This window comes from Carcharhinus amblyrhynchos, chromosome 20 (assembly GCF_965287045.1).
Source record: "Carcharhinus amblyrhynchos chromosome 20, sCarAmb.v2.hapA, whole genome shotgun sequence".
Taxonomy (NCBI): domain Eukaryota; kingdom Metazoa; phylum Chordata; class Chondrichthyes; order Carcharhiniformes; family Carcharhinidae; genus Carcharhinus; species Carcharhinus amblyrhynchos.
The window spans coordinates 13,691,678-13,714,642 of NC_137343.1; the positions used below are offsets into that span (position 1 = coordinate 13,691,678).

The 22,965-nt window shown below is 43.7% G+C and overlaps 1 protein-coding gene and 1 long non-coding RNA gene across 2 annotated transcripts in view; one reads left to right on the forward strand and one right to left on the reverse strand.

The window, feature by feature from the left end:
* Nucleotides 1-2,892, reverse strand: part of LOC145355765 (uncharacterized) — a 51,331-nt gene extending 48,439 nt beyond the window's left edge. Inside the window, exon 1 of the long non-coding RNA XR_013889041.1 lies at nt 2,695-2,892. This is a non-coding gene — a long non-coding RNA (uncharacterized LOC145355765). The remainder of the gene's footprint in view (nt 1-2,694) is intronic.
* fam222aa (family with sequence similarity 222 member Aa) overlaps nt 1-22,965 on the forward strand; it is a 262,440-nt gene that overhangs the window by 76,867 nt on the left and 162,608 nt on the right. The gene's annotated exons all lie outside the window — the stretch shown is intronic.

Here is a 22,965-nt window from a genome sequence, read left to right on the forward strand (position 1 = left end):
TCTTTTTGGTAAAAACAATTAAACTTAAAGCAAACAACATAAGGACAAAGCAAGGAGGGTGGCCTTAAAATGGGGAGCTGCCCCAAACTAAAAACAAAGCATAAAGGAAACTTAGAACTTCAAGCCAAAATGTGGTTAAAGGGGTCAGTAATATACCCCAGTCCCTATGATGCCCAGTGAGCATGGAAGGTCTTGATGATGTCTGTGACATGCTCCTTCCCCAAGACACCTGGCTGTGAACATAGCCACAGTAGAGGGGCAGCCAGATGGTCAAGTCAGACGACCCCCTTGGTTGCCCACTGTTTGGACCTGTGTATTGCACATTTAGTCAGGTCCAGGTGCAGATTCACGCAGAGGTCCTCCTCTTGCCCACGCCTCTCGACACTAGGTGCCCAGACTCAGAGGAATATAGCTGACTCTGAAATAGCCCAGTAAGTCACTCGGGTGCACCAAATTGGTACAGATACCAGATGGACTGCAGCAATTGGCAATTAGGGAAAAGGAACAAATGCTGGCTTTGTCAGAAATGCTCACATTCTATGAAACAATAACAAAAATAGGCTGGTGGAATGGCAGGTGAAATTTAATGCAGAGAAGTGTGAAGTAATGCGTTTTGGTCCGGGGGGGGGGCAATATAAAAAAATACAATTCTAAAAGGGGTGCATAGAAATCTAGAGGTGTAGGTATACAATTCATTGAAGTGCCAGTACAGGCTGAAGAAGTGGTCGATAAAAGACATGGGATTTTAGGCTTTATATAAACAGAAGCATAGAATACAAAAGCAAAGAGCTTATGGTGAACCCTTCTAAAACACTGGTTTGGTTACTGGGGAACTGTGTCCAATCCTGGACACCAAAATTTAGGGAGGATGTGAACATATTAGAGAGACTGCAGAAAAGATTTACAAGAATCGCTCTGAGGATGAGTGATTTCCGTTAAGAGAATAGATTGGAGAAGCTGAGGCTGTTTTCTTTAGAGAAGATTGAGAGGAAATTTGATAGAAGAGTTCAAAATCGGAAGCATGGTGGCACAGTGGTTAGCACCAGGGACCCGGGTTCAATTCTGGCCTTGGCTGACTGTGTGAAGTTTGCACATTCTCTGCGTCTGCAATATAATTCCTAGTCAGGATGGTGCTTGGTTTGGAGGGAAACTTGCAGGTGGTGGTGTTCCCATGCATCTGCTGCCGTCATCCTTCTAGATGATAGAGGTTGCAGGTTTAGAAGGTGCAGTTGAAGAAGCCTTGGTGAGGTGCTGCAATGCATCTTTTAGATGGTATACATGGCTGCTACTGTGTGTCAAAAGAATGTGATAACAGAACCCAATTCACCTCCAGAGGTGTTGGTTGAGAGACTGAATGTTTTAAAGTGGTTGATAGGATGCCAATCAAGTAGACTACTTCACCTTGGATGGTGTTGAGCTTCTTGAGTATTGTGGGAGCTGCACCCATCCAGGCAAGTGGAGACTATTCCATCAAACTCCTGACATGCCTTGTAGATAGTGGACAGGCTTTGGAGAATCAGGAAGTGATTCTGCAGAATTCCCAGACTCTGCCCTGCTCTTGTTGCCCCAGTATTTATAAAGCTAGCAGCATTTCTGTTCCTGGCTTGTATTTCAGAGTGAAATTTTAACTGAAACTTCCAAGTGTTACTTCTTCAATTTTGTTGGTGTTCCATGCAAATCTTTCTTGTAGATATGCTCCAATGGATGATGATCATTCTCTACTATAAACTGTTTCACATAGAAATACATATGGAATTTCGCACATCCATACATTACTGCCAAAAGCTCTCTTTCTATGTTGACAAATCTGGTCTCAGTGATGTTAGAACTTTGGATGTGATTGCTATCAGCTTTCCTTTGTGTTACAGCCTGAAAAGAAGTTTGGGGGGCTGTGGAGGAGGGTGTGCATGGAACAGAGAGCAGAAGGGCAAGGCAGGGAGTAGGAAGGAAAGGAAGGGGGTAGGAAGGAAAGGAACGGGGTAGGAAGGAAAGAGGGTAGAGGAGAAAGGTAGCGAGGAGGAAGGGAATGGGAGAGGGTGAGAAGGGGAGATGGAGGAGAGGAACATAAAAGGGCAAAATTGGGCAGAAAGGATGTGTATGGGCAGAAAGGGGGAGAGGAGGAGATGAAAGGACTGGGAAGAGTATGGGGAGAAGGGTGGAGATGAGGAGAGGACAGTAGAGGGGAAAGATACTAGAGGGAGAGATGGAAGAAGGGAAGATAAGGTAGATGAAGAGAGACTCGGGGGCTAAACAGGGAGGGAAAAAGGGAAGGAGATGGAGAAAGCATGGGAAGAAGGGTGAAAATGACAGGAGGACAGTAGGGGGAGACTGGCTGCAGAGATGGGGAGAGGTGGGAGATGGAGAGATAAGGAAGATTGGGGATGTCATGAGATAAAAGGGGAGGGAAAAGGGGAAACTAGGGGGTTGGTAGCAGAGGACAGGAAGATGGGGTGACTGGGAAGAAAGGCAGATAGAGATGGGCAGGGAAGGAGACTAGGGGATGGGGAAAGGTGGTGAGGGAGGTAGATGGGGGAAACATGCGAAGATCTGGGCTGAGATGACATCAGAGGAATTTTAGAAGTATTTCTCTACCAAACACTTGAGGCAGATGACTCTCTTCACAAATCTTTTATTTTACTTTTGACTATTGAACATGAAATTTTAGGAGAGAAATAAGATGTGTGTGTACAATACCTCCTTCGCACCTGCTGGGATGCACCACTCGACCGATTAGTCTCTCCCCCTTCAGCTCTTCTGTCTCTCGCGAGAGTGACCGGAATGAATGCAGCAAGCCTGGGTTCCGGTGCTTCTGCGCAGGCGTGAATCAATTCTCTGGCAGCGGCGCTTCATGAATGTGTAGTCCTCAGTCAGCTGCGCTACAGTCAGTGCAATGGGCTGCTTCAAGCGGCCGCGCTGCCCATGTCCTACCGCTTTAGCGCCGCAACAAAGATTCAAGAGGGCAGGTGAGTGGGAAGCTGTTGTTTTTTTTTAATTGTTAGATATATTATGCAGTTGTTATTTGAGTGGGTAAGGTGTTTGACAACTGATCATCATCATCATCATGGTCGGAGACCCGGTTCATCTCCCATTGGGGAAACTGAGAGCGGCGGCAGCAGCTGCGGCGGCGGCGGGGAGCTTTGTGAGATGGTGCCCGCCGTGGAGGGCAGCGCGAGCGCTGGCGGTTAGGAGGGGGTGGGGGGCTGAGCGCGAGTGCTGGCGGTTAGTAGGGAGGTGAATGGGAGCCGGGGATTGGGGTGGGTGGGGAGGCAGTTAGCAAATGTCTGGGGTCGGGGTGGAGCGGGGGGAGCACAAGCCGGGAGAGGTGGCAGTTGGGGGGTGGGGGTGCTGGTAGCGCGAGCCGGGAGAGGTGATCGTTGGCCGGGTGGGGTTGGGGGGCGGGTGATGCTGGTAGCGCGAGCCGGGAGAGGTGACGGTTGGCTGGGGGGAGGAAGCGCGAGAGGGTTGGGAGGTGTTAGCGTGAGTGAGCAGGTTGCAGGGGCTGCAGCGGCAACAGTGAAGGCGGCCCCCGGGGGTGGGGATGTTGTCGGGAGAAGATGATGATTGGGGGGGGGGGGGTTGCTGTTACCGAGCAAGTTCTCGGGATCCGCAGCTCGATAAGATGCGGGGTAAGGAGGGTTCAAAGAAGGGAGGATAGAGAGAGAGAGGGTGTCGGCAAACGGCTTGGTGGGATGGTTTCTTTCTGCATCAAATGCACATCGCACGCATGACATTAAAAAAAGACCCGAAATGTGTCAGTTTGCACTCTTGCTCCGCAATCCTTTTAGCCCCAAGTGTTTTCGTAGCCTATCGCAGACTTATTGTTTCATTTGATGTGCGTATGTGTACATATGTAAAGGGACCCGTCTCCAGCTTCATCGAAAGGGAGCTGTCCAGAATTAATAATACTTGAGAATCTGGATGCCTCTTTTACTGTTGCTGGCTTTGTGGGTACCAAGTCGGGATCCATGAGAAGGGGAACTGTAAATACGTCTCCTTTCATTTAATATCCCCCCCGCCCCAATCCCGAACGCAGCCGTCATGTCAGAGAGCAGATGCAAAGTTTAATAGATTTCCTCCTCCGGTTGAATGTCAAAAATGATAGAGACGCGAATTCTACCCCTCCTCTCCGCTCGTAAATAACGTGGTTTTTTTATGGAGGCGTCTAACATGAAGCAGACCGTTTTTGTTTTCTTTCAAGACATTCGATACTGTGCAAAATTTAATTTCTGGCTTCGCAAACGTATTCTTGCATTCAGATGTAACTGCATATCGGCAGATCGAAATGATGCCATTGCTAAATGAGGTTACTGCCCTTCCCATCATTTACATTCTTGCGAGTTTTTTTTCCTTGAGGTCAATATTGACTTCGACTTGATCGATAGGTGAAAGGCGGTGATTTCAACGAAGCGTTTCTGAATCATTCTGTAAATGTATTTTTTATTACTTTAAGGAGTGATCGAGACCTTTAGATGTGAAGGAAGGACAGCCGTGCGGATTGTTGTTTATTTTTTTAAGCGGTTCATATATTTTAATTTCTATCCATTGCATTGAGTTCACCATTTTGTCAATAGACGTGCTGGGTTAGTCATTGGGATCTGACTTCGTCTTGAGTTTTTTTTATTCTCTAGGGTTTTCACGCATGTTTACCTCGAGGAAGATGCTTCCTTTTCTTCAAAAATTATTTTAACGCTGCAGTTGAGTGAAAACCCATAATCTAACGATTTGACTGTTCTAAGGGTATGCACCTTTAAAAATGTTTACTTGGCATCATTTTCTGTTAACACCCATCTTTTGTTCAAAGCTTATTAAATTGCCTGTAATAACAAAGTTAGACTGTGAAGTTAGTTGGGAGATTTGAACCTGCCTGAGCTTTTAATTTGTTTAACGGACACGTTGGCTTCAGAATAAATGGCAAGTTGAAGAACGTATAAACATTCTCACATTAGCAATCAAATAATTTAATACATTTTATTTTAAATAACTATTCTCTCTACATCTTGTAGAAAGCTCTTAAAATGTGTAAGAAAATAAATTTTGCAAATATTGCGTGAAATAAACTTTTTGTGATTTTTTTTAACAATTAGAGGACGTAGGTTCTGTTTATCCCTCGGTCGCTTCCTCGGCTGTGTTTTTGACGCAATGGAAGTGCCTTCTACAGGCAAGTGGTTAGAATAGGCACACAATGCCATTGATCAGATTGCAAGAGGTGCTTTAAGTGCGTCGGTTGTCTTTTTTTAATAATGAGATTTTGTAAGCTGGTTCCTTTATATAATTTTTTAATATTCCAGTGAATAATGCAGTAGTGTATTAGGGAATAATGACATTGCAGTCCTCTTTTTAACCACAGATTTTCAGCTACCTTTAACTTACTTAGGTTTATTTTCACTATATTGAGACTGAATTATTTATTTTAAACACACATCTAGGACAGAGTGAAATGCTGCAATTTTATCTCTGGGTTTACTTCACAAATGCAAACCACATATTATTTGCCTTACAACAGTGAAATAACTCATAGTCCATGAATTCATACAGGCAAACCCCTTAGTTGAATTTCTTAAGATAAAATCATTTTGTTATTTCAGATTTAAATATTTTAAAATACTCATGAATTATGGAAACTTAATTTAAAGATAACAGCAGTATGCAATGTACATAGCTATAATGGATTCATTTTTGTCTATTTTTTGTGTTCTAACCTGCTTCAAAACAATGTTCTATTGCTCTACTCTGAACATTAACTGATTCGCTAAAATGTCAACATGTCATTGAAAATGCATCTATGTCAGACAAGCCCGTGTGGTACAAGCATTACTATACATATGGACATACATATTTGGTTTTGCCTCTACCCTGCTCACCACTTACGACCCAAAATGTAAAATATTTTATTGAGGTGGGGAAGAGCTGAGTGCGTCAGACTTTTTGGGATAATATGGCAGAAGTGAAGTTCAAAGAATGACAGGTTTACCAGTAAAAGAGATCATGCATTTGAATTTTTTGAAAAGTTTCATTTTTCCTTGGGCTTGTTTTTAAAAACAAAATTGTTTCATTGTTATTTTGGGGGAAGTGGGGAGCAGCAGTTTAAACAATTTTATAAATTGTTGAAACTTCTTATCCCTACATAAAATGTTTATTTTTTTCTCTTTGTCTTGTCTTCGTTTTCAGGATGGCGTAGTGGTTAACAATGCCACCTCACTGCCAGGGACATGGGTTCAATTCCAGCCTCCTGGACTATCTGTCTGTGTGGAGTTTGCATGTTCTTCCCATGTTTGTGTGTGTTTCCTCTGGGTGTTCTGGTTTCCTCCCACAGTCCAAAGATGTGTAAGTTAGGTGGATTGGCCATTTTAAAGTGTCCCTTGGTGTCAGGTGGAGCAGCAGGGTAAATACATGGGGTTACAGAGATAGAGCTTGGGTGGAATTGTTGATGGTGCAGGCTTGATGGACTGAATGGCCTCCTTCTGCAATGTAGGATGCTATAATTCAGTTAGGAGTGATCTTTAACTGTTGAGTTCAAATTCACGTGGACCTTACATCAAATTGTGAAAAAGCTTGGTGTAATCTCCCTAAGAAAATGACTTCCCTTCCCCTCCCCATCCTGCATTTTACAACAATGTTATATCCAGCCTATGTATGAATAATACTGACTGCCGACGTGTGAGTGAGAATGTGAGTAGTGGAGAGTGTGTGTGCACGCGTGCGGGCAGTGGAGTGCGGGCAGGGAGTGTGCGCGCGCACACGGGGGTGGCATGTGCGTGTCTGTGGGGGTGGAGGGTAGCAGTGGAAGGCTGCATTTCTCAATGGAGGGCTGTGACAAGTGGCGTCCCTCAGGGATTGGTGCTAGGACCTTTACTATATATAAATGATATGGAGGAAAATGTAACTGGTTTGATCTGTAAGTTTGTGGATGATGCAAAGGTTGGTGGATTTGCGGATGGCAATGAGGACCATCAGAGGATACAGCAGGATATAGATCGGTTGGAGACTTGGGTGGAGAGGTGGCAGATGGAGATTAATCCTGATAGTGAGGGGCAGAGTGTGGGGACAGGGTGTGTGTGTGTGTGCATGTCTGTGGCAGGGTCAGGGAGTGTGTGGCAGGGCAGAGTGTGGGGGCCAGGAGTATGTGCATATTGGGGGTGTGGTTGCGGGGAGTGTGTGTGTGGGGGGGGCAGAGTTGGGGCGGGGAATGTGTACCTGTCTGGGGAGGGGGCAGGGAGTGTGTGTGGTGGGGCAGAGTGTAGGAGCGGGGAGTATTTTTGTGTCAGTGCAGAGGGCAGGGAGTGTGTGCGTGTCTTTGGGGAGGGGCAGGGAGTGTGTATGGTGGGGTAGAGTGGGGGGGGGCGGGGAGTGTGTGTGTGGTGGGGCAGAGTGTGGGAGCGGGGAAGTGTGTGCATGTCTGTGGAGGGGGCGGGCAGTGTTTGTGGGTGGTGGAGCGGGGAGTGTGTGTCTGTGGCAGGCAGAGTTGGAGGGGAAGGGTGTGTGCACATGCCTGTAGGGTGGGGCGGGGAGAGTGTGTGCGCGCGCGCGCGTTGGCGGAGGGGAGAATTGTGCGCGCGCGCGCGTTGGCGGAGGGGAGAATTGTGCGCGCGCGCGCGTTGGCGGAGGGGAGAATTGTGCGCGCGCGCGCGTTGGCGGAGGGGAGAATTGTGCGCGCGCGCGCGTTGGCGGAGGGGAGAATTGTGCGCGCGCGCGCGTTGGCGGAGGGGAGAATTGTGCGCGCGCGCGCGTTGGCGGAGGGGAGAATTGTGCGCGCGCGCGCGTTGGCGGAGGGGAGAATTGTGCGCGCGCGCGCGTTGGCGGAGGGGAGAATTGTGCGCGCGCGTTGGCGGAGGGGAGAATTGTGCGCGCGCGCTGGCGGAGGGGAGAACCGCGCGCGCGCGCGCTGGCGGAGGGGAGAACCGCGCGCGCTGGCGGAGGGGAGAACCGCGCGGCGCGCGCTGGCGGAGGGGAGAACCGCGCGCGCGCGCGCTGGCGGAGGGGAGAACCGCGCGCGCGCGCGCTGGCGGAGGGGAGAACCGCGCGCGCGCGCGCTGGCGGAGGGGAGAACCGCGCGCGCGCGCGCTGGCGGAGGGGAGAACCGCGCGCGCGCGCGCTGGCGGAGGGGAGAACCGCGCGCGCGCGCGCTGGCGGAGGGGAGAACCGCGCGCGCTGGCGGAGGGGAGAACCGCGCGCGCTGGCGGAGGGGAGAACCGCGCGCGCTGGCGGAGGGGAGAACCGCGCGCGCTGGCGGAGGGGAGAACCGCGCGCGCTGGCGGAGGGGAGAACCGCGCGCGCTGGCGGAGGGGAGAACCGCGCGCGCTGGCGGAGGGGAGAACCGCGCGCGCTGGCGGAGGGGAGAACCGCGCGCGCTGGCGGAGGGGAGAACCGCGCGCGCTGGCGGAGGGGAGAACCGCGCGCGCTGGCGGAGGGGAGAACCGCGCGCGCTGGCGGAGGGGAGAACCGCGCGCGCTGGCGGAGGGGAGAACCGCGCGCGCTGGCGGAGGGGAGAACCGCGCGCGCTGGCGGAGGGGAGAACCGCGCGCGCTGGCGGAGGGGAGAACCGCGCGCATGCGCGCGCTGGCGGAGGGGGGTAGAATTATGCGCACGCGCATGGGTTGGGGGAAGAGGAGGAGAATATGACCACGCACTGAGGGGGAGCGCGTGTGTGCGTGTTGGGGGGCAGAATGTGTGCGTGCACGGGGGCGTGTATGTGTGAGAGGAGAGGAAAGCACGTGTGTGTGTGTGAGGGGGGAGGGAGGAAGCGTTTGTGTGTGGGGGGGACGTGCATGTCTGTGGGGGGCAGTGGGTGTGTGCGTGCATGTGTGAAGTGGGGGGAGTGTGCATGGGTGGGTGGGAATGCATGGATTCGTTGTTGGGAAGGGGCATGTATGGGCAAATGGGTGAGGGAGCATGTTGAAGTGTATGTGTGGGGGAGTGGGGGTGAAGTGTGTGTGTGGCGGGGGGGGATGTGGAGTGGTGTGTGTGTGTGTGGGAGGTGGAGCATGTGGAGGGATGGTGTGTGCATGGGGGGGTGAGTGAGGGAATATCTGTGTGTGGGGGTGCTAAGAGGGGTGGGAATGGAGCGTGTGTGTGTTGGGGGTGGGTGTTTGAGCAGTGGAGGGAAGGCAGACTTGGGTGTGAGTGCTGGGTGGGGGGGCTGGGCTGTGCGCCTAATGGCTGCCTTCAACATTGTGGGGGTTCTGTAGGTATTCAGAATGAGAATATTTTATTCGGTTATTTTAAGATCCCTAAGGATAACAAACTGTCTGAATCCTGAGAAATTCTTAAACGTGTTCCCTACACCAACAACAAAGTGGGGTATTGTGTTGGAAATGTTCAGGAAGTTAGTTAACCCTTTATTCCGTTTTCCAAATTATGCTATTGGAAGTGATAACCCTAATTGGCAACAGTTGTTAAGTGCAAGTAAAACTTGATACAAGCTGATGTCTGCACATTATACTCTAGGTTTAAGCTTGATCTCCATGTAACCACTCCGGCTGTGGCAGTGAATGGTATGGTCCCTCTGTTGACCTTCTGTCTGCCAGAAGTTTAGAAGTCCTTTGCCCAATAAATGCTTTTTATGCACATTCTTTTATAAATTTGGAAACATTTCGATGCCAGGGCTACAATCTCCGCTTCAGGGCAGTTTTAATTCTTAAACTTGATATGGTTTCTTTTTTTGTCAGTGAAAACCACAATTTTCCCACCACGTCACGCTCTCGACTGCCTTTATCCAGGTGCTTAATATAAATGGATGAAAAATATAACAATGGTGTATATGTAACAAATCAGTAAGTATACTGTCAATTATGGTAATTGACTTAATTCTCATTAACTAGCAAGAAACTCAAAAGAGAGATTTCCCAGATTCTTGCAATGAAATAAAGTAAAGGAAAATGAATGCATAGTGTGGTGCTTGAATGATCAAGGAAGGTGCTGGCGTAAATCATTGGAGTCCTGTTGGTATTTGGGAAGAAAATTGATTGAGGAATGTAGTTTATGAACTGTATTATGTATGTGAATTCAGTGGCTGGACAAATGGACCAAAAGATGTTTTTCTTTGTGTTGTACATTCCTTTACTGTACCAACCTAGGTTTTCGTGTTTAAACTTGGGTAATTAAAAATGTGTTTGTACATCGAGTATTTTCTGAAACAGTAAGTTGTTTCAAAAATGTTGCAGGGTAATGCAGTAGATGAGACAACTTTGTAAGTATTGGAGTGCTCCTCTCCTGTTAAAATTTGTATTTAAAATCATTTCTCCCTTGAAATTGAATTATAAATATATATGGCAGTGCAGTGTTTAAATTGTCTTGCTTATTTTGATTTGATTTATTATTATCACATGTATTAGTATACAGTGAAAAGTATAGTTTCTTGCGCACCATGCAAACCAAGCATACCGTTCATCGAGAAGGAAACAAGATAGTGCAGAATGCAGTGTTATGATCATAGCTGGGGTGTAGGGAAAGATCAACTTAATGCAAGGTAGGTCTGTTCAAAAGTCTGATGGCAGCAGGGAAGAAGCTGCTCTTGAGTTGGTAAGTATGTGACCTCAGACTTTTGTATCTTTTTCCTGATGGAAGAAGGTGGAAGAGTGTATGTCCAGGTACATGGAGTCCTTAATTATGCTGGCTGCTTTGCCGAGGCAGCGGGAAGTTTTGACAGAGTCTGTGGGTAGGAGGCTAATTTGTGTGATGGATTGGGCTACATTCATAACTTTTTGTAGTTTGTTGCAGTCTTGGGCAGAGCAGGAGCCTTACCAAACTGTGATACCAGAAAGAATGCTTTCTATGGTGCATCTGTAAAAATTGGTGAGAGTCGTGGCTGACATGCCAAATTTCCTTAGTCTCCTGAGAAAGTAGAGGCATTGGTGGGCTTTCTTAATCATAGTGCCGGCATGGGGACCAGGACAGGCGGTTGGTGATCTGAACATCTAGAAACTTTAAGCTTTCGACCATTTCTCCTTCATCCCCACTGATGTAGACAGGGACATGTTCTCCTTTCAACTTCCTGAAGTTGATGATAATCTCCTTCGTTTTGTTGCAATTAAGGGAGGGATCATCGTCATTGCACCAGTTCACCAGATTCTCTATTTCATTCCTGTACTGTCTCGTCATTGTTAGAGATCTGATCCATTATGGTTGAGTCATCATCAAACTTGAAAATTTGAGTTGTAGGGGAATTTGGCCACACAGTCATTGGTGTATAAAAGTATAGTAGGGGGTTGAGAACACAGCCTTGTGGGGCACTGATATTGAGAGTGATCGTTGTTGCCCATCCTTACTGATTGTGGTCTATGAGTTAGGAAGTTCAGAATCCTGTTGCAGAGGGAGATGCCGAGGCCCAGGCCATGCAGTTTGGAGGTGAGTTTCATAGGAATAATGGTGTTAAAGGCTGAACTGTCATCCTAATAAATAGGAGTCTGATATAGATGTTTTTGTTATCTAGGTGTTCCAGGATTGAGAGAGCAGGGCCAGGGAGATGGCATCTGCTGTGGACCTGGTGTGGTAGTAGGTCCGCTGTAGTGGATCCAGGCAGTCCGGGAGGCTGGAATTGATTTGTGCCACAACTAACCTTTCGAAGCACTTTGTGATGATGGATGTTAGCACTACCGGACGATAGTCATTAAGGCACGCTGCTTAGCTTTTCTTGGTACTGGGATGATGGTTGTTGTCTGAAGCAGATAGGAAGCAAATATGAAGAATGTTAAAATTATAGTGAAAATTTGAATACTAATTTTACACAGGATAGGTCAAAAGCAGTATGATCATATCAAAGCTGATTGTCTGTTGTAAAATTTAGAATTACTGATAGAGAATGAATTTTAATTGTATCCTTGTACTATTAAATCTAAATATTAATGCAAGTGTAACTAGTTTATGTATCAAATTGATAATGAAGTCAATCTTTATTAACAGCATACTGAGGAATGTCAAGTCTGAAGAGTATAGAAGTTCTTTAACTTTTCGTGTTACCTTCAAACGTTCCCAAATTGCATGAAGTACAAGTACAAGTACATAAGTACTTTAGACTTGGGCTACATTGTTGGAACGTATCGTGGGGAATTTTTTCTGTTCTACCGTTATCATTGCATACCTTCCCAAACTTCTCTGTCTCTCCTACTTCAAGACTTTCATTATAAACCACCTCGTTAACAAAGGTTTTTGAGGCCTCTCCTAAAATGTGTTTACTTGGATCAATGCCCATTTCATGTTTGATTATACTTTGTAAATCGTTTTGTGCCATTTTTCTGCATTTATAATGTTATCTCAAAGCAGGTTGCTGGTTTCATATCTAGGTGTTTTGGAGATTATGATTCCACCCACACTAGAGCTAGAATTAAGACTGTCTTGTCGAAAAATATTTGTCAAGTAATTTGCAGATGTTGTGGAGACCATTCTTGGGGGGAGCTTACAAACTGATGAATAAAATTAAACATCCTGGTAATCGTTGACTGTTGTATATCCAGTAAGGTGTTTTGAGTTGAAAAGCTAATTTAGAATTCTTAATTTGAAAAATAATTTATATTTTGGGAACCTGAAGATTTTTTAAAATCAAAAATCAACATTGCAGAAATGAGCTGAAAATTCAAGCTTGATGAAATAAACAGTAAAATTGGTTCGTCCTGAGGCAAGCATGAATTGCTGTGTTGAATGATCTATCACGTTTAATGCTGGAAAAGAGGACTTTGTGTTAAAGCACTGAGACACTCACTTTGTCCTTTAATTAGCTATGTCCTTTATTCCAATGTTAAACCTGCTGGATCATTCACAAGAATCTCTAACAGAAAGTAGTGCCTCCAGTCATGAAAGTGCTCAATCTTTGGCAATGCAGTGACTGAATCTTTTAATTAAGCTTTTTTAAAAACATTTATTTCTAATTTTACTAAAGGGAAACAGTCTTTTTTTCACAAAAAATGTTATTCTTTCAGGGAGGGTGACTGACTTTAGACTGCAAACAGAAAATGCAACAGCACTTTGATTTGAAATGATGATTTTTGACAATCCATTCTTTAGTTACTATCTCAGGCTGACAACCTTGGTGTCCTGTTTGACCCTGAGCTGAGCTTCTGATCCCATATCTCCTGCACCACAAAGATAATCTATTTCTACCTCTGGCTAAACTACAGGGTGGCTGCCCCTGTCTCTGACTACCTGCTGCTAAAACCCTCCCATGCTTTTGTTACTTCAACGCGACTGTTCTAATACTCTCTTGACCCACCTCCCACCTTCCACGTGAACTTGAGCTCATCCAAAATTCTTTTGCACATATCCTAATGCATGGCCAAGTCTGGTTCATTTATCACCCCGTGCTCGCTGATCTTCAGTGGCTCTTAACCCACTAACACTTCAATTTTCCATTTCCTATCCTCATTAAGAAACTTCCATTGCCCCTCCACATCTCTGACTATCTCCATTCTGCAGCTCCTTATATTCCTCCATCTCTCTCTCTTGTGCATCCCCCACCATGGGTGTCTCTCCCTTGATATAATAGAACCATAGAAGAGTTATGGCACCAAAAGAGGCCATTAAGCCCATCATGTTTATGCTAACTGAAAAAGTTAGCCGTTCATTCTGATCCCACCTTCTAGCAGCTGGTCCACAGCCTTGCAGGTTACAGTGTGGATTCAAGTATTTTATTAAATGATGTTGAGGGTTTATGCCTCAACCACCAATCCAAACTGAGAGTTCTAGACCTACCACCCTCTGGATTAAAAAGTCTTTCCTAATATCCTCTCTAATCCTTCCACCAATCACCTTAAATCTATGTTACCTGGTAATTGACTTCTCCACAAGGGAAAACAAATCTTCTGTGCTTACTTCACGTAGGCTCCTCATAATTTTGTACACCTCAGTAAAGTCACCCCGCAGCTTTCTCTGTTCGAAGGGAAACAACTCTAGCCTACCTAATGTTTCCTCATTGTGATATTCTTGCGAATCACTTGTAATTATATCCTTTCTGTAATGTGATCTGAACTGTATACAAAATTCCAGCTGTGGCTATAACAGCATTATTTACAGTTCTAACATTACATTCCTGCTTTTGTATTCTATGCCTCATGCAATAAAGAAAAGAATTCCATATGTCTTTTTACCAATTAAGCTACCTGTTCTGCCAATTTAAGCAACCTGTGGACATGCACTCTACAGTTCCTCACTTCCTTAACACCTCTCAATATCCTCCCACTTATTGAGTATTCCCTTTTGTTTGTCCGCCCAAAATGCAGAACCTCTCATTTCTCTGGATTGAAAACCATTTGACGCTTTTCCGTCCACTCAACCAAATCATTGATATAATTCTGGGGCCCACAGCTATCTTCTTGCCCATTAACTGCATGGCCAATTTTTTTTGTCACCTGCAAATTTTCTGATCATACATTTAAATCCAAATCATTAATATAATACCATTAAACAGCAAGGAACCCAGCAATGGTATGCCACTGGAAACTGCTTCCCATTCATGAAAACATCTGTCGATCATTATGGTTTGTTTCCTGTCATTGAGCCAATTTTGGATCCAATTCCCCACATTCTCCTGCAGCCTATGGAACAGTCTGCCATCTGGGACCTTGTCAAATACTTTACCAAAATTTGTATAGACCACGTCTGCAGTAGTACTTTCATCAACCCCCCTCATTATTTCCTCAAAAAAATCAGTCAAGTTGGTAAGACACAACTTTCCCTAAATAAAACCATGCTGACTATCCCGGATTAATCGGTGCATTTCCAAGTGACAGCTTAATCTGGCTCTTAGAATCAATTCTAATAATTTGTCCACCACTGAAGTCAGACTGACCTATAATTATTTGGCCTATCCTTTGCACCCCTTTTAAACAATGGTACAACATTCGCAGAGCTTGAATCCTCTGGTATTTCACCTGCATGTAATGAAAATTGAAAAATATTCCTTAGGGTATCCATTATTTCCTCCTTAGCTTACATTAACGTCCTGGGATATATGTCAATTGGCCCTGGTGTTTTATCCACCTTCAAGGATGTCAATTCCTCCAGTACTTTCTCTCAATTTATTGTATCTAACATTTCACGGCTCCTTATTAACTAGGATGTCTGTGTCATCCATCTCTTTGTGAAGACAGAGACAAAAGTATTCATTAAAAACCCTGCCCACATCTTCTGCATGAGCACATAAAAGTTACCTTATACAGGCCTTGATGGGGCCCTACCTTTTCAAGTTAAATCCAAGTTATTGTTCTGAATCATTGTCAAGATTACAGTAGTTTTGAACAGACTATTTACTATATTGCTTGTATTGTTTATTGCTTTCTCCTTTCTGGCTGAGCTCCAGGACTGGAAAATAGGAAACAATAGCTCCCTAATTTAAGAAAAGAGAGAGAGAGCTGAGAATTATAGTCCAGTTACCCTAATATTAGTAGTTGGGAAAATGCAAGAATCTGTTGTTAGGGATGTTGTAATGGGGCATTTAAACACTCATATGATTAAGCAGAGTCTGTGTGGATTTATGAAAGGGAAATTTTGTTCAACAAAATTTGAGTAATTAGTGAGATGGATAAGGGAAAGTAAAAAAGTATTGCTAAAATACTACATGAGGTTACTACACAAAATTGAGACACATTAGTAATATGTTAGGACAGAAAACAGCAGGAATAAACAAGATATTTTTGGGTTGGCAGATTATAACTAGCAGGGTACCATGAGAATATGTACTTGGGCCTTAGCTATTTACAGTCTATATTAATAACTTGGATGAGAACACTGTAATGTATCAAAGTTTGCTGATGATACAAAGCTAGGTGGGAAGGTGAGTGATGAGGCTGCAGAGGAGTATATCATAGATGTCGAGATGTACGTCAATCTTCGTAGCCTCAAAATCCCTACCAACAATGGGGTTGACATACATGTAGTATAAAAGTGGCTGGTGTAGATGATTGCCATTTTGAAATGTCTTTGGCATCCAACATAGAGTGGGTGTGTCTTAAACGTTCTAGTGTCTTCATGGTGCAGCCTGTAGTGCCTGCTTGATCCTTATGCCCAATTACAAGATACCGGTAAGTAAAGCACGCAGTTGTGAGAAGAAAAATTGAAGCTGACTGCTAAAGCGAGTACCACGTATTGTAGTTGAGTGGCTGAGGACAGTTTGAGTTTGACTTAAGTGCCAGGTATATGCAAAATTATTATTCTGGCTGGAAAAATGGGGTTGTCTTATATTGGCTGACTTTGCCATGATTTACAATAGGCACGTTGATGAATGGGCTACAATGTGGTGAAGTGTGAGGGTGTCTAAATTTGGTAGAGAAAATAAAAAGGCAGAATATTTGAATTATGGAGACTGGGATTATGAGAGACCAGAACACGCCACTCACCTGACGAAGGTGCAAACCCTGAAAGCTTGTGGGTTTACTATCAAATAAACTGGTTGGACTTTAACCTGGTGTTGTGAGACTTCTTACTCAGAATAAAAGGTCAGCCATTTAGGACTGGGATAAGAAATTTCTTCACTCGCAAAAGTTCTGAATCATTGGAATTTTCGAGTCCTAAGATTTAAACATATGCAGGACAAAGCTCATTTAGGCTTTTGGATAGAAAAGAAATTGAAGGTTGTATGGATAGTGCAGTATAGTGGAGTTGAGGAGGAGATCAGCTGTAATCTTGTTGAATGATGCAGCATGCTCGAAGGGCCAAATGCACCTCATTTTTATGTTCTTATCTATCAGCTGACTCTTTCCTTTTGTTTTGTTGTAATACTGTTATCATTTACTTATGCCTCTTAATTCAGACTTGATTTGGAAATATTTTAATAGAAATTCATTGCATCGGTTGAGCTCACTGAATTTATAATTTGATTTACCTTTTGATGTGTGACGTTACTGGAGAATAGAAGTAAGTTATAAGTTGAAGCAGACATCTTTACTCTCCTTTTCCACAGGTTGTTCATAATTTATTGCAGTGGATGAATGGATGGCAATATACAGCATACATTTTATTGTCTAATGTACAATATCTCTGTTAACTTTCTCCATTTTCTTTAATTTATATTAGAATACATTTAATGTTATCAAATCAGAAGCAGAAGCCATTTTTCCCAATGATTATACTTGAAAAACAAGGTGGCAGTGTAGAGATTTAAAACATTGCCTTTTATGTTTAAGGAAAACATGGTACTTATCACATCAGCCAATCTCTTGGAGAAATTGAATCAGTAATTAGATCCCACCGTTGTACTGGTTCCATTCAGACCATGCAATTCTATGTGGAATTTGAGTACAGAGATTCCATAAGTATGCTGATGCTGTTCCAGCTGTAGGTGTGACGCTTCCAGAATAACTGTTGATAAAGTTGATCATGTGAGCCAATGCAGTGGTTTGCTTTTTAACACAAATCTTGCAGGCTTTAGAGACGTGTTTAAAGAAGCCTATTTAGGAACAGCAAATCGCATTGGTCCCAGGTTATCAACTCCTTTTAGTTTTAAATTTAAGTGGCAGTAATGTAAAACTGGTGTTAATCCAACAAAACCATGATTGTCATTAACATTTGGAGGCTGAACTATGGCAATGGTAATTGCTGAGGTGGAAGATAATTGTAGTGTAGTGCAAAAAGGCACAAAGGTATGAAATAAATAATAATATAAATCACAATTTGCTCTTCCTTTTACACTATCCAAGCGTTCCTATAATATCGGGATGCTATTACAATGTTGCATTTTCCAGGAAAATCTCTGCAATTGTGTTATTATTAGGTGTTGTGCTGAAAGTGCCACACAGTTTCTAGTAGCTAGAATTACTACTGTCTCAGGTTTTCTCAAGGAGAAGAAATGTGAAAAATTTAAAATCCCTGTAATGGTCTTTGTTACAAACCCGTGTGTCACATGACCTGTTAGCCTAGCATTTTAGTTGCCATGTTACATTTAGAAATTACAAGATTGTGACAAAGCGTTAAGTATTCAAATTGCTGTATTTCAATAAACAAAACTGCAGATGCTGGAAACTTCAAACAGAAACAAAACACTGGATGCTCTTGGACCAGGTAACAATTTTAGAGAATAGATATAATTGCAGGAGCTCCTCAGTTCCTCCTGTCCTATGTCCAAACATCAGCTGTTTCATCAATGACCTTCCCCCATAATAAAGTCAGAAGTGAGGATGTTCATTGATGGTCAGCAACACTCATGGCACCTCATACTGAAGCAGTCACGTGCATATGCTGTAAGACCTGGACAGTATTCAGGCTTGGGCTGATGAGTTTATATGTTACTTGCCACTTGCGTAAGAGTTGACCCTTGTGATTTTTGGCTAGAAAATTGAATTTTCATTTGTCTTGAGCGAAAATCAACCTAACTTTTCTGGAATTGAATTACACTGGGATTATTAATTACCAACCAATAATTACTGTTCATAATTTAAAGGCATGTGTGGGAGCCTTTAAATTTTACCTCCACCATTTCTAGAGGCAATCTCACACCTAATTGACAAGACTAATAAGTATCACGTGATCTATCACAATGCCTTTAAAAAGAATAACAAGTATGCAGCTCATTTTAAACTGGAGAAAAAAGTGGCATAATATGTTAACAAGCATCAGAAAATTGGTCATACTATTATTCGCACAGTCATCTGATGCTACGTCATCAAGCAGAAAAAGATGGTGTTTCAGAATTTAAAGTCAGTATCAGATAATAAGAATAGTGAATTAGTATTCCATCAGAAAACAAAACAAAATCGCAGCATCTGCCCCCTGAACACAACGATAAAATAAAATTCCACCATTTTGTCACCCGATGTTGAAAGCCTGCATTGGAAACGTGGATGGAATACCAATGTACTTCGACATGCTGGCGAATAAGGCTGTTACGTATATTGATTTGGGGATGGGGGGTAACCTTTATGAAGACAACTGGCCATGATAAGATGTGGTTCCATTTTCTCTGAGGGATGGCACAAAAGTAAAGGTGATAGTGCTATTTAAACAAGAAGTTGTCCATGAAGAGAAATTTTAGAAAGGCAGCATTGTCCATGCCCACAAAGGTTGGATGGATGAAGACTGTTGCCAAAAGTATGGAATTTGAGAACAGGAGGTTGAAGCAAAGAAAATGCTTTCCTTATCTTGGACATGTTCAAATTCCACCTTATTAACTAAGTAGCGACATGTCAGTTATTCCTAACAGTTGTACGGTTGTTCAGCCCTTGGATGTGTGTAAGTAAATCTCTTGGTACACTATCTAAAAGATGTGGAACAATTGACTGTTGGAAGGCAAAAAATGTATTGTAGTTAATCCCTTATAATATACTTGAGTTCTTTAGTGTTCTTGATTTTTTAACTTTATTCCATTGCAGCAATATTTTTCTGGGCCCAAATTAAGCACTCATCAATCTATCAAAAATATTTTCCACGTAAAAGTTGATCAACCACTTGACTTTGGCCTAAACAGTTGTTCTTAAGTTTGTGTGTGCGCGCGCGCATCTCCTTATGGCCATGCAATTACCATTGCTGAATCCTTCCATCATCAACCTCCTGAAGTGTTCCCGTGGACCGGAAACTAGCCGTAGTAATACTGTGGCTACAAGATCTTGCCAGGATGAATGTTGCTCCAGTAACACTTTGTGCTCAGCCATCCAGGATAAAGCAATCCGTTTGATTTGTATCCCATCCACCACCTTCAACATTCACTCTCTCCATCTCTAATGGTGCCTGTTATTTACAAGATGCACTGCAGCATCTCAGCAAATCAGTACCTTCTAAACCTGCAATCCTTGCCACCAGAAGGACAAGGGCAGCAGATACATGGAAACACCACCACCTTCAAGAACCGCTCCAAGCCAAACAACATCCTGAACTGTATTGCCTTTCCTTCACTGTTGCTGGATCAAAAATCCTGTAACTCCCTTACAGTCCCATGGGTATATCTACAACAGACTGCAGCAATTCAAGAAGGTGGCTCACCAGCACCAGTTAAAAACAGGCAACAATTGCTGACTTGCTGGTGATGCTCTCATCTCATGAAATAATGTTTTTAAATTTGACGCTGTCCTGTTCCTCCCGCTGTCCTGTTCCTCCCGCTGTCCTGTTCCTCCTGCTGTCCTGTGGATCCAATTAGAAAATGGAGAGCTGGTCTTCATTCTCTGAATTGATCTACATTGAACAAAGGTGTAAATACATAATGCAGAGATCATTTTGGTATTGCAGTATACCTGGCATCTAGGTCTTCTGTAAAATGATCTCAGATGCCTACAGTAATTGTAGATTTCAGTGTTGTTTAAAACAAGCTGCTTGTCCTTTCCTCCTTTTTTATTTTTGTTGTTCAGATCTATTCTGCCTCATTTTCCCTCTGGTGCAATCTTCTTGGTGTTTGTTAATTTTATGTAAGCACTTAATGGTTGAAAACATAACTGGATTTTTTTATTGTACACTTAGTTTGACCAGAAGACAGTCACACCACTTTGGGTAGAAGCATTTGATTTGACTGGCGTTAGGGACAGTGAGGTGTGACTGCAAGTCAGGCAGGTAAGAGGATTGAGAAGATGGGGGTTGAATAGCCTCAGTCCTTGCGACCGAACAAAACGTGAGGTTTTGCAGCATGTATGGACAAGAATAAGGCCGCAGTGTTGGTTGAGCATACTCAACATGGTACAGGAACCTATTCAAGTGGGATGGTGGAGAGTGGAAAGGAACGTAGTGGTATTAGGGGACAGTTTTCAGGGGGATAGACACTATTCTGCAGCCTAGAAGCTATGTTTCCTGGCTGGTACCAAGAATTGAAATAGCTGCTCCAGGTTGAAAAGGAACTAGGGATGGTTGTCATGGTCATGCAGATACAAGTGTTATAAGTAAGATTTGGAAAGAAGCTCTGCATCAGGAGTCTGAGAAGCCAGATGCTAATTTAAAAAACAACTTCAAAAAGCATTATCTGAGTTATTACCTAAGCCGCATGCAAATTGATATAGGGTAGATTAGATTAGACAGATGAATATGTCTGAAAGACCGGTGTGAGAAGTGAGTTCTAGTTCTAATGCTCAGAAAGTGGGGTCTACACCATTGGAGCAGACTTCACCTGAACCGTGCTGGGACTGATGCCCGAGAATGTCGTACAACAAGGAGAGTCGAAAGGTCCTTAAACTAAATAGTGGGTAGAAGGGAAAATTAAGTAAATTAGAGGGAAGTGACAAGATAATAGATCAAGGAAGTAATAAAGGTAATGATAATCAAAGTAAGACCGGAAGAGTGATAGCAAATTTAGAATGTGGTAGCAGGTAGGGACAGTTTACAAACAAAGTAAAAAAAATTAAGGACTCTGCATCTGAACACTCACAGTATTCTCAGTAAAACAGACGAATTGTCAGCTTGAATAGAAATTCATGTGTATGACCTGATAGTCATTATGAAACGTGGCTTTTGGATTTTCAGAAGGCCTTTGACAAGGTACCACACAGGAGCTGCTGAATAAGATAAGAGCACCATGGAGTTAAAGACAAAGTACTAGCATGGATAGAAGATTGACTGGTTGACAGAAGGCAGAAAATGGGGATAAAGGGGTCCTTTTCAGGATGGCAGCCAGTGACAAATGGAGTTCCGCAGGGGTCAGTATTGGGACCACAACCTTTTACTTTATGCATCAGTAATCTAGATGAAAGAACTGAGGGCATTGTGGCTTAGCTTGCTGATGGTACAAAGATAGGTGGAGGGATAGGTAGTATTGAGGAGGTGGGGAGGTTGCAGAAGCACTTGAACAGATTAGGAGAGTGGGCACAGAAGTGGCAAATGGAGTGCAATGCGGGGAAGTGTGAGGTTATGCACTTTGGTAGAAAGAATACAGGCATAGACTATTTTCTAAGTGGGTTGAGAATTCAGAAATTGAAAGCACAATGGGACTGAGGAGTCCTGGTGCAGAATTCTCTTAAGGTTAACTTGCAGATTGCATTTGCCTTCATAACTACCAACTCGATGTTAGTATTCATTTCAGGAGGACTAGAATACAAAAGCAGGGATGTAATGCTGAGGATTTATAAGGCTCTGGGCAGACCACACTTGAAATATTATGAGCAATTTTGGGCCCTGTATCTGAGGAAGGATGTGCTGGCCTTAGAGAAGGTCCAAGGAGGTTCACAACAATGATCCCGGGACTGAAAGGCTTGATGTATGAGGAGCGTTTGAGGACTCTGGGTCTGTGTTCGATGGAGTTCTTGAAGGATGAGGTGGGGGGGAATCTCATTGAAACATACAGAATACTGAAAGACCTTGATAGAGTGGACGTAGAGAAGATGCTTCCATTAGTCGTAGAGACTAGGGTCTGAAGGCATAGCCTCAGAGTAATGGGACGACGCTTTAGAACAGAGATGAAGAGGAATTTCTTCAGCCAGAGGGTGATGAATCTGTGGAATTAGTTGCCACAGAAGACTGTGGAGGCCAGTTCATTGAGTATTTCAAACAAGAGTAAGATATGGGGATCAAACGTTACAGAGAAAAGATAGAAGAATCGGGTTCAGAAACATATCAGCCATGATTGAATGGTGGAGCAGATTCGATGGGCCAAATAGACTAATTCTGCTTCTGTATCTAATGGACTGTAGTTTAGAAGATCAGAGGGAGTTAAGATTTCGTTTTTATTGAGAGAAGTCACAATGACAGATTTGAAAAAGCAGATACTACTATTTATTAACATGGTAAACCAGGAAGGGAATAAGACAGAAACTGCTGAAAATATTCAACAGGAACAAGCTTTCTGATGGGTTATCGGTTGGTAACGCTAATCATCTAAGTGAGAAGATTTTGGGCTCAAGTCCAACTCCAGGGCCTGAGCACAAGAAAGCAACACTGACACACTCCAGTATCAAGAGTGTGCTGCACTATCATAGCCTTTTGAATGAGACTTTAAACCGAGGTCCCATCTGCATTCCTTGGTGAATGTGAAAGATCCCAACGCAGTATTTCACAGAAGGGCAGGGAGTTATTTCTAGTGTCCTAGCTAATACTTGTTATCTGGTTGTCATTACGTTGCTGTTGTGGGAGTTTGCT